We start from the raw sequence: 13,138 nt of genomic DNA, 5'->3' as shown, positions 1-13,138 counted from the left end.
TCTCGCTCTGTCGCCCAGGCTGGAGTGCAGTGGCCGGATCTCAGCTCACTGCAAGCTCCGCCTCCTGGGTTCACGCCATTCTCCTGCCTCAGCCTCCCGAGTAGCTGGGACTACAGGCGCCCACCACCTCGCCCGGCTAGTTTTTTGTATTTTTAGTAGAGACGGGGTTTCACCGTGTTAGCCAGGATGGTCTCCATCTCCTGACCTCGTGATCCGCCCGTCTCGGCCTCCCAAAGTGCTGGGATTACAGGCTTGAGCCACTGCGCCCGGCCATGTGCTTTTACTTTTAAATTCCTAGAATAGTGACTGGCACATGGTAGATGTTTAATAATTGTTATTTTTTTGATGGTTCAATTTGAAATATCTAAAACAGTGCTACTTTGAAACCATAGAGTCAATGCAATGGCCTAGAGCAGTGGCCTGTGCATTAAGGCATGCAAATTCTAAGGGTACCCAAACATTTTTCAAGAGAGCCACAAATGAGACAGTTTTAAGAGAATTCTAGATTGCTAACTTGCACATAGATTCTTCCTTTAAAGTGACTGCCCTGAGATTTTCTTATAGTGAGGCAACAGGAATCTTTATTTCCTTTCTATAGTACATTGCAGCAAGGTATAAAAACACTCAGGATCCAAACAAAAGGGTGGGGGGTGGGGCAACTACCAACATGGGTGAAATATTTTTTTAAAGCTTGCATCATATATCCTTGATTGGGTTTTATGTTTTTATATCTTACATATTTTTGTGCAAAGAAGGGTGAAGTGTTGCATTTGAAGCCAAGGATTTTAGGCTACGTGGGAATACTCTCCAATCAGATATGTTATGTTGAAGACTATAATTTAGTATTTTCTGTTTTTTTGAACATTTACTCAGAAAAGAAGACTAATGCTTTTGTTAACTTTTACTAAATGTATTAATTTATACTATTTTGTTAACTTGAGAGCATTTCTTCTCCTTCCCGTTGTCAATCACTATATATTTCTTCATTTTTTCATATATTTATTAAATTTAGTATATCCTCATTTTCTTGAGGGTACTACTATGAACAATGCACTTAACACGAATTACTAAGAGCCCTTTCCTTTAAGCTTTACACTTCCTAGTGAACTTCTCTTGCTAATGGTCTTCTCCTTTTTGCTATCAATTTCCAATGAAAACTATCTTACTCTGCAGAGTAAACCCCGTCTCTACTAAAAAAATACAAAAAACTAGCGGGCGTAGTGGCGGGCGCCTGTAGTCCCAGCTACTCCGGAGGCTGAGGCAGGAGAATGGCGTAAACCCGGGAGGCGGAGCTTGCAGTGAGCTGAGATCTGGCCACTGCACTCCAGCCTGGGCGACAGAGCAAGACTCCGTCTCAAAAAAAAAAAAAAAAAAAGCTCCAAAGCATTTCCCAAAGTCAAACTTGCCCAAAAGAAAGGTCATAGTCACTGTTTGATGGTCTGTCTGATCCATTACAGGTTTTTGAATCCCAGCAAAACCATTACATCTGAGAAGAATACTCAGCAATTCAGTAAGATGCACCCAAAACTGCAACACCTGCAGCCGACATTGGTTAACAGGAAGGGCCCAATTTTTCACAGCAATACCTGACTGCACGTCATTCAGCCAACGCTTCAAAAGTAGAACAAATTGAGCTACAAGTTTTGCCTCAACTGCCATATTCACCTGACTTCCCGCCAACCGACTACCACCTCTTCGAGCATCTTGACAACTTTTTGCAGGGAAAACACTTTCATAACCAGCAGGATGCAGAAAATGCTTTCCAAGACTTTGTCGAGTCCCGAAGCACAGATTTTTACACTACAGGAATAAACAAACTTATTTCTTGTTGGCAAAAAGTGTTGATCGTAATGGTTCCTATTTTGATTAATAAAGATGTGTTTCAGCCTAGTGATAATAATTTAAAATTCACAGTCCAAAACTGCAATTACATTTTCAACAACCTAATAGTTATTTCAATCTTTAAAAAAAAAAATTGTCTGATAGAATCCTGAATTCCTTCTTTGTGTTATTTTGAATTTCATTTACCTTACTGAAAACAGCTGTTTTGAATTCTATATCTAAAAGGTCATCTCTCTCTCACACAGCACTGGGTCTCTCCCAAGGCCTGCAGTGACCACTGCCTGGCTACTGCCTATGTTCACTCAGGGCCCATGGCCTCTAATATCACCAGATGATAAACTCAGCCAGGCTTGTGTCCTTCACTTTATGGTGGCAAGCTCCCCTGGTCCCATTCAGGTCCAAAGATGCTGTCTGGGAGGAATCTATCTGGTGTTCTGTTCTACCATGGCTGATCTGGGTACCCAAGCTGCAAGACAAAGTCTTCCTCACTCTTCCCTCCCCTTCCCTCAAGACCAGGAGTCTTAAGCCAGGTGCAGTGGCTTAAACCTGTAATTCCAGCACTTTGGGAGGCCAAGGCAGGGGAATTGCTTGAATCCAAAAACAAAGACAAAAACAATAATAATAATAATAACCCAGAAAGAAAAGAAATTAGCTGAGCATGGTGACTTATACCCACAGCTACATGGGAAGCCGAGGTGGGAGAATTGCTTGAGCCCAAGATTTCGAGGCTGCAGTGAACCATGATCCTACCATTGCACTCTTGCCTAAGTGACAGAGAAAGACCTGTCTGAAAATAATTAACAAGCAGATAAATAAAAATAATAGGAGTCTCTCCCTGTGGCTACTACCACCTGAGGCCTATGGCAAGTACTGCCTGGTTACTGCCAGTGTTCACTCAAGATCTGTGGCCGACTCAAGGTCCACTCTTCAGCTGGTTTGTAGTGAAGGTTTCCAGGCCTGAGTCTCTTTTTTTCAAGAGAAGTGTGCTCCCCTCTTGTCCAGAGCAGGTTCAGAAATACCTGTTCAGAAGCCAAGGCCTGGAAGCAGGGACCCAAACAGCCGCTTGATGCTGTACCCCACTGTGGAGGCACTGGTCCCCAGCTGTAAGACAAAGTCCTCTTTACTCTTACCTCTCATCAATCAGGAGTCAGTCTCTGTAGCCACCATATCTGGGTATGTGCTGGGTGTGAAGTCAGCAGGGCTCTGAGTCTCACCCAACGCCTGCGGCAAGTACTTCCCGGACACCACTAATTATTCATGGCCTAAGGGCTCTTTAGTTAGGAAAGAATAAATCTTTCCAGGACTGGATCTTTCCCATCAGGGCAGTGGGGTTCCTTTTGACCCAATGTGATTTAAAATGTCGTCTGGGAGCTAGGGTCTAGAATGAGTACTCCTCCCGGTGCCTTATCCTACTGGGGACTGAGCTGGTATTCACGTCGCAAAACAAAATCCTCTTTACCCTTCCCTGACCTCTCCTCAAGTGGAGGGAAGAGCTGACAGCTGCGTGGCCTGGGGTTGGGGGGAGGGGTGCTGCAAGCACTCCCTTGGCAACACTGGTTGGTGTCTCACCTGGTCACATGCATTACAAATCCAATGGCTCCAAACTCAGCACAGCACAAGGACTTGCCCAGAAATCGCATTCTTCATGGCCTAGACTGCGTTAGCGTTTATTTAGAACCCCACAGCACTTTAGCCCGTGATGGCAGGGCTTACCAGGACTCAACTTCTGACCACTGAGATGGAAAATTCCCCTTCGGCTGGGGCTGGTCTAAATGCTGCCTCGATGAGCACCAGCTGAGGTCTGCTGTGTGCTGCTTTGCACTGTGATGGGGGCAGTGCTGAGTTCCACAGCGCAGTCTCACAATCACTGTGCTCTCTCTCCCCCAAGGGCACAAATTCTCTCTCTGCACCATGCAGCCGTTGCCTGGGAATGGCGGAAAGGGTGATGTCAGCAATTTAAGACTGTATCCCTTCCCTCTTCAAGTGCTTCTTTTCTTTGTTATAATATTATACATGGCAAAGTATACATATGTAACAACCTGCACGTTATGCACATGACACTAGAACTTAAAGTATAATAATAATAAAATAAAATAAAATAAAATAAAATAAAATAAAATAAAAAATAAAAAAAGAATCTGGTTAAGGGCAGATGGACAGAATATATGTAAAATATTTGATACTGTTTTGTTATTATTACAATACTAATCATGTCTATAATATTTTAAAAGTAAAGAAATATAGTTGATATTTCTTTCTAATCTAGAAACAGATTCTTATTTTAGTTTGGATACTTGTTAACCTTTTCACAATCATCGAGATAAAATTAACTTATATTTTATGTAAATTATATTCCCTTATGGAATACCATAGAATTGTTATTATAAATCTTAAGTAGCAGGTTATGTGTTTCATGTAGCATTCCAAGAATAAAGCCAGCAGTATGCTTTGTTTCCATTATTATGAATCTATGTTATCAAACTTTTAGTATTGCAAATATTGTTATAAGTAAACAGTTTGACTGAAAATGTGTTCCATTTCACCTAAAAATAGAAAATAAAAGCTTTGTCTTCAGAAGCTGTCAAGAAAAATAAATAAATACATAAATAAATAAATAATATTATAACAAGGTACTCTGATCACACCTCATTTATGGTTCTTATAAAGGTGCTATTTTGTATGGGCAGTAATTCAATTTGGTGTTCCTGCCAGTGGGACGATGACTGAAGTGTTCTACTTGGCCATCTTGCCCTACCCTCGTCTGTTTCTTTTTATATTTTAACAATTCTGGTGGGTGAGTGGTGGTAGTAGCTCTCTTTGGTTTTAATTTGCATTTTCCTGATAACTAATGAAGTAAGTAGTTCATTTTGTCATATGTTTAGAGATCATTTGGAATCACTGTATTATGCTATGCCCGTTATATAGTCACTTCCTCATTTTTATTGGTTATCAGACTTTTTTTATTGATGTATAGAGATTTTTGTGTATGTTGTTTGTTTTATTTAGAAATTTATAAATGCTTTTTTGTTTATCTGTATGGTAAAGGCTTTCTCCTACTCTATATACATTATTTTGAACAACTACTGTGGTGTTTTTAGATGAACAGAGACTCTCAATCTCAATGTAATAAAACATTGTATTAATTTATTTTATGGGTAGATCTTTCTGTAGCCTGTTGAAAAGAATTTTCCTTAACTTGAGATATTTTCCTAAATGACTTTCTTAAAAATGTATTTTTATTTTTATTTTTTTAGACAGAGTCTTGCTCTGTCACCCAGGCTGGAGTGCAGTGGCGCCATCTCCGCTCACTGCAAGCTCCACGTCCTGGGTTCACGCCATTCTCCTGCCTCAGCCTCCCGAGTAGCTGGGACTACAGGTGCCCGCCACCACGCCCAGCTAATTTTTTTTTTTTTTTGTATTTTCGGTAGAGATGGGGTTTCACCGTGTTAGCCCGGATGGTATTGATCTCCTGACCTCATGATCCACACGCCTCAGCCTCCCAAAGTGCTGGGATTACAGGCGTGACCCACTGCGCCCGGCTGTTTTTTCTTCCAAATTTATTTATCTAGAATTTATTTTTGGATATAGTAAGAAAACATTCTTTTATAAAACATGCATACTAAGTATTCCCAGATTTGTTGATTAAAAATACCATTTTTTTTTTCTCCACTGACCCTCAGCTTCAAATCTTTTTCTAAATCAAGTTTCTACATGTTATGTCTGTGTTGGTGCTCTCCATTAGGTTATCTCTTTAATAAACATATTATTGAGTGGTAATACCACACTTTCCTCATCTCTATTGCTTTAGAATAAGTCATAGCATCTGTTATGGAAAGCCCTCTTATTTTGTTCTTTCTAAAGATTGTCTTGGAATCTATTCACAAATTTTAGAGTTAGTTTGTTGAGTTCTACCCGAAACAAAATTTATATTCACACTTTTATTAAAATTGCATAGAATCTAGGGATCTATTGGGGGAGAATGCACATCTTTATAATATTAGGTCTTCCAGTTCATGAACATGGTATATACCTTCATTTACTAAGGACTTTTAAAATCAAAATGTGTATAAATCTCATCTCATAAAAGATGCACCTTCAGAGAGGTTTGAAAATATATGTAGTCCTTTGTATTTGGCTACAATTGGAATCAGGATTCCTAAGAATAAGCTAAAGTAGTTTAGAGATAAGATCATCAAATTTGCATTTCTGCTGTATAAAAGCAAGCATGAAATTCAATTCCTAGAGACATTATATTTATGGGATACTTAGAAATGAACCACAATTTTATAGATGGTCCAAGCTGCATAAATCACTAACATGGGCTTCATTACACTGTCTCTTAATTGGTACAGGAATGACTAAACCCACATGCAGTGACCGAGGTTTCCATCATATGGGGATTAGAGGGGAGAGGGTACCAAAATTCGTGAAAATAATTTTAACACTGCTCTTCATAAACCCATCCTAGTTAGGAAGGTAGGTGGTTTAAGAATGCTGAAGATGAAGAAATATACTCCAATTACATCTACGTACATTCTTGTCCCTTACCTGACTCTGCCAGTAGGAGAGTTAAGAAGGTAAGTGGTTTAAGAATGCTGAAGATGAAGAAATATACTCAAATTACTTCTGCGTACATTCTTGTCCCTTACCAGACTCTGCCACTACATCATAAAGTGTCATATATTTTACCAGTTAAACTATGATCCTATTCTCCACCTTTTTGCTCTTTTTGCCGTTACCTGAGTCTCTGATCATCCCATTCTGCCACTGTATTATTGTGTGACTTATCAAATACTGAGTGGTGAATCCTCTCAGAAATCACAGCTACTATCTTAAATAAGAAAAATACTTTGTGTGTCATCAAATCAACATAAAAATGGGCGTACTTGATTTTTGTTGTTTCTTAGGGTTTGTTTTCTCCTTCTATTTTTTAAGTTAACATGGTATCTGTTACCGGCCTATTTTGCAGATTCTTTCAAGATGAATAAATGTTTAATGATCATGAATCCTTGGGACCTAAATTCTATCAAAGGACAAAAGTATTAGTATTAAGGGCATGTTTCGTGAATGAAAACACAGTCCAGGCAATATCATTTCCATTATTCCTACTGAGTGTAAAAGGCAATTCAAAGCAATTTGCAATTTTACAGCCTGAGGAAATTATTTCCGTGGGAAGCAAAGCAACAACTACTTCTGTTTCTGTTATTGCCTGAGTGTTTGCTAGTTTGGAAGTCTAAGTAAATGACAGATTTCACTCAAAATTCTTTGAATGATTTTTTTATCTTATTTTTGGGGCAGATCTCATGTGCTTTTTAATACATATTTAGTATGTTAAGAAGAGTGTAATTTTGATAGTGCTTCTGTTTGGCTTAACAATGATTAAGAAAGAATGCCGAGGCCGGGTGCGGTGGCTCAAGCGTAATGCCCAGCACTTTGGGGGCCGAGACGGGCGGATCACAGGTCAGAGTTCGAGACATCCTGGTAACACAGTGATAACCCTGTCTCTGACTAAAAAAGTACAAACAAAAAAAGCTAGCCGGTGAGTGCTGGCGCCTGTATCCCAGCTACTGGGAAGGTGAGGCAGGAGAATGGCGGGGCAACTCCGGGAGGCGGAGCTTGCCAGTGAGCTGAGATCCGGCCACCTGCACTCCAGCCCGGTGACAGAGCGAGAACTCTGTCTCAAAAGAAAAAAAACAAAAAAAAAAAAAAGAATGCCAGAAAATTGAGCTACATTTTCAAACTACTTACAGTCCTTAGGGATTATTTTGGTAATTATTTTGTATTTCTTATGAAATGAGTTGACACCCAAAATTATTTTCAAAGAGTTTACTTATTTTCTAACACTAATTTGTCCCTCTTGGGAGTTCATTCCATCTTGGAAATATATTAAGTATAAATATATTCAAACTTAAAGTCCTTATATATATTTTTTTATTTGCTAAGCTGTATCCGTAACATTTTTATATCTGGCAAACATCTTCATTATCAGTGTGCAAAGTTGTAATCTTCCATTATATTTACCTGAGCTTTCTTCATCCACAGGTAGACTAATATCTAAAGTACAATGAAAAAGTTACAATGCTCTGGATATTGCACCTAAGAAATGTGCAGTAAAATAGCGATGACTTTCAGAGGCAGACACGTTCCGTGAGTAGGCTTTTGTTTCTAAGGTTAGTTAGTTGTTTCCAGGCTGATGACACAGGAATGGTGGGAAGCCTCTGCAATACAGCTGCTAAATGCAAAACTGAAGCCTATGAGCTTTACTAGGTTGTCTGGCTTCTACATTCTGTTTAGTTTTCCCTTCAATGTCAACATTTTACCATCGCTAGCTTTAGAATTACAGTGCTTTATTAATGTCTAACTTCATTAAAAGATTATATTATTCAACTAAATTTAAAAAAATGAGATCTTGCTGTTGTGTTTTGGTAGTTTGGTTTTATATCACGTTTATGTTGTTTTCATCTATTTCTTTTGTATTTTCTTAAGTTTTGCCTGCAAATTTGAATAAATAACTTTTTAGCACATAGTTTTGCAATTTGGTGGCTTTATGTCATTTAATTTCTTGATACAAATGTCTGTATTGAGAGTATTAAACTTTTCATTGTTTAATTGCATTGGATCAGGAAGGGAAGCTACATTTTATAACAACTGTCCCTTCTTTACATTTAACTACATATTTTGTCTAAGCCTTGCTAGAAATATTTTAATATGCACCTTTATAAAAAAAATTTAAGGAGTGTAACAGGTTATGGGTTAGACAATACGATGAAAATCATATAACGGGAAATATCCTTTATCTTCCTTGCTATTTCCTGAAATGTTTAATCTCCTCCTCCCAAGACTTGACTAGATATGGAGGCATCTCCTTTGTATCTTATTTCCTTTCCCTTGTTCTTTGTCAGAGATTGTTTTCTCCTAGTGAGGTGTTCATGCTGGGTTCCGTGTTCTCTGTGCAGAAATTCACCTAGAATCCTTGTCGGAATTTTCTGCTTCCCTTATCCCCCTGAAAGCCTGGAGACATCTGTAAGATTTGGGTGTGTTTGGGCATATAAGAAAATAAACTTAAGTCAGAACAGGGGGCCATTTTATCCATGGTTTAGGAGCAGAAGACACAGGAGGACTCTAGATACTGGGATTTTTGGTTCAATATTTTCCTTGCTTAGATGGTAAAATGGCGAAGTATAGATGAAATTTCAAGGGCAAAATTTTCTTCAGAAGTTCCTTAACGTAAGTTGTCCTATCTGCTAGTAATCTAATGCTTCAATCACCTTGGAAAATAATGGAATTAGTGGTGGACTTAAAAGTAAATGAGTAAAAGATATAATTATAAATATAGAATTTATGGGAACTTCCCATCTCTGTGCAACATGATGAGAGTATCTGTGCACCAGAATATCTTTGTTTGTTTGAATACTTCAGCCATTTCTATCCAATTACATCAGCCTCGATCTTTCATCGTCCCCGAAAGCATTTTTCTGCCACTTACAGCTCTAATATTAGAATATTATTGACTTATCTTCAAGTATATGGGTATTTGGGGGGAAACATACTTTCTCTGCTGCAATACATGCATATTTTCACCCTCACTCTTGATGATGTCTGCCACGCCTTTCACAAGGGCTTCAGAAATACGTTGTTTTTTCAAATAAGTAGCACAATAAGAATGAAAGTAAATAATATTTAGATGCAGAAATACAAGTCTTTTAAAGAAAAGTTGGGATTTAATGTTCACAGTTGTGAGTTCCATTAGTTGTAAAATGGGCTTCAGTTTTGAAGGATTCTGTGGAGATACGGGAAGCGCATCTATTCTTTGCTCAGCTGTGTCCAGTCTACTAATAAGCTCATCAGAGGCATTCTTCATTTCTGTGATCATGTTTCTTTAGCATTTTTTTTCAGTTCTATGTTAGAATTTTCACTTCTTTGCTTAAATTGCATGCTGTCTATGTTTACCCACTAGAGTTCGGATTTTGCGAATCACAGCTGTTTTAAACGACCAAGTTTGATACTTTCAATATCCCTGACTTACCCGAGTCTGGTTTTGATACTTGCTCTATGTCTTCAAATTGTGTATTTTGCCTTTTAATGTGCCTTGTATCTTGCTGGTTTTGTTTTTGTTGCTGTTTTGTTTTGTTTTGTTTTTTGAGACAGAGTCTCTCTCTGGCACCCAGGCTAGAGTATAGTGATGCAACCTCTGCCTCCCAGGCTCAAACTATCAAACTATCCTCCCACCTAAGCCTCTTGAATAGTTGGGACTACAAGCATGTGCCACCATACTTGACTAACACTTCTAATTTTTTGTAGGGATGGGATTTTGCCATGTTGCCCAGACTGGTCTCGAACTCCTAGGCTCAAGCAATCTACTTGCCTCGGCTTCCCAAAATGCTGGGATTAGAGACGTGAACCATCACGCCTGGCCTGCCTTGTGTCTTAATATGTTTGTGCTTCTATAACAAAATACCATATGCTGGGCAATTTATATATAATAGGAATGTATTCATCATGGTGTTAGAGGCTAAGAAGTCCAAGGTGAAGGTGCCAGCAGGATTGGTGACTGGTGAGGGCAGCGGTCTATTTCTGAGATGGCACCCTGTAGTTGTATCCTCCAGTGGGGACGAAGGCTGTCTTCACATGGTGGAATGGAAAGAAGGGCAAAGGATCAGAAAAGTCTACGTTGATACTCTCCAGCTCTTTTATAAGGGCCTCATCCATTTGTGAAGGTGCAGCCATCATGACTTAATCATGCCCCAAAGACCCCACCTTTTCATATCACCATAATGGGTATCAAATTTTAGTACACGAATTTGGGGGGACATGCAGACATTCAAAAATTCATTGGAATTTTTGCCTGATAACCAGGCACGCTGTACTTAGTAAAAGGAACTGCTATCAATAGGCCTGTAGCAATGGTGGCAAGGTGTGTATGTTGGGGGAGTGACCTGGAGTCTCACGATCAGATTTCAGTCTTTGGCAGAGCCTGTGCCCCTGGATTGTGAGATTGGCTGGTTCTTCTCAGAATCCCTGCTCCCTCGCCCCCAAGTGGGACTGGATGGCTAAAATTGGATATTTAGTTCTCTTCTTCCTCGAGGAAAGTTAGAAAGGGTTGGAATTGTGTATTTCCCTTCTAGAAGGCAAGTTAGGTTCTGATAATTTCCCAGTAGGTTAGACTCTGGTTAAGCAGTTTGTCCTAAGGACAGACCTTGTTAATAATAACAGAATTCTCTGGTGTATTTTAAGATATTTCCTTTTTCCTTCTCCCTGTGGAAGCACAATGGGATTGATTTTTTTCCCTTTGATATTCACTGTGAGAACTTGGTAGAACTCCAGGAGGTAGAACTCACAAAAGTCGGAGGGGTGGGGGCGGTCTCTGATGACCAGGTCCCCTTGGGGGTTTTGTCTCTCAGACTCGTCCACACTAAGTCCCCAGTAATTCATCAGTTACAGTTACAGGTTTCCTATCCCGGCATGGGTTTCCGTGGAGGTTTTAGCTGCTGGATTTTCGCTCATGTGAGTTTTGGTTCTCTGTATTTGAGGTTTGCCCTGTGACCTCATTTCTTCCACTGATCTAAGGAAAGGTTATTGATTTTCAGTCTGTGCAGCTTTTTAATTGTTAATAGGATGAAGTGATGACTTCCAGGTTTCTTACATGCCAGACTGGAAACCAGAGGACATGTTGGGTTTTCACATTCCCATGAGAGTAGCACAATTTAATCTCCCACTTACTGTGTATTGTTTGAGCCAAGAAAACGATATATTAGAAAAAACGTGTGAAAAAACTTTCAGATATTAAAGCAGTAAAATCAATCCAGCAAAGACAGAGAAAAAACTACACAGGATATTTGAAGATACATTTACAGTATAAATAGTAATTTAATGGGGTGTGTATTTTTTTCCTTCATAAAGTGAAAATCAAAATAGAAGCGCTATATTTCTACGTGTTCTCTACTTCCTTGTCACTAAAAAAATTGACGTAAAGATGAGCAGCATATGTAACACTTGGGAACTTATTGGAAATACAGAAACTTAGGCTCCACCCCAGAGGTACTGAAGCCAAATCTATATTTTAATAAGATCTCCTGTGATTCACATACACAGATGTTCGAGAGACATTGCAAGTATACAGAAATCTTCTTTTCTATGCATGTGTATATCTTGGTACTGAGATTCAATAAAATAAATTTTATTGACCATAGATCATTAATATCCATCCATTTTCATAAGATTTTGATGTACAAAAAAATAACAAGGTGGCGAAAATGTTTTATGAAGGTCAAACATTTCTTTCTTTGAAAAACAATACACATTTGAATAAAACAAATAGCTTCTTCACATTTGGTTTGTATTCAAGGAAGAGTCATGTAAAAGACTAAGTAAAATATATCAGAAGTATCCCAGAAACAGGAAATTAGAATACCTCTTAGTCTCTCCGCACCTGAGTGCAGGATATGTAAATGTCGTATCTTCCTTTAAGTGTTCAGCTCTAACGAGGTAGCGATAATCTCAGAGGTTCCTTCCTTGGGGAACAATCTCACTTCCCCCATTTCCATGCATTTCTTACCATTGTATTTGAGGCAGCCAACCTGTATGCAGAAGTATTTTTCTATAAACATATCCAATACTGCTTTAGCAGGACATTTCATAAAAACAAGATAATGTAAGAAAAGACTATGCCTCATAACAGTTGCACATACAAGTATGTTTTAGAAATCAGAATTCCCAGTGAATTACTATGGCATTCGAATGTACTTTTTTGTTTTACTGCCTTAAAAGAGAAAGAGTGTTTCTAGGGTATATTCCTCTTATAAGAAAATAAAAGTAAAATCTATGTCATACATTGCTAGACCAGATTTCAAATGAGTATAAGCTCTTAGTAAAAAAAAGACCATGATATTTTATTTGTCTCTAATCGTTCTGCGACATTCAGCATTTGTTATGTATATATATAGTTACACGCACATATGTATGTATGGATGGCTATTTAGAGAGATGTATTTTGCATGCATATAAGTATTAGTATTTGTGTGTGTGTTTATGTATATATATACATATGTGCGTAGATTGCAATCAGAAAGGCTGTGTATGTTGAATTGAATTAGATCATTTTCCCCCTATAGATTTTTTTCATTTCAAAATTTGTGCTTTAACTTCCTCAGATATAATATAAAGACATTTTGCTTTTCTATTTTTAATCAAGAATTGTCTTTTAATACTATAAAGATTAATTTTAATTCTTTCTATTTGGCTTCAGCTTCTCAGTTAAAATTTCTAAGCATTCTTTTTCTGTCTTCTAAGTGTGGAT

The sequence above is a fragment of the Rhinopithecus bieti genome, unplaced genomic scaffold, assembly GCF_001698545.2.
Source record: "Rhinopithecus bieti isolate Rb0 unplaced genomic scaffold, ASM169854v2 scaffold_47225, whole genome shotgun sequence".
Lineage (NCBI taxonomy): Eukaryota > Metazoa > Chordata > Mammalia > Primates > Cercopithecidae > Rhinopithecus > Rhinopithecus bieti.
This window is presented reverse-complemented; position numbering follows the sequence as displayed.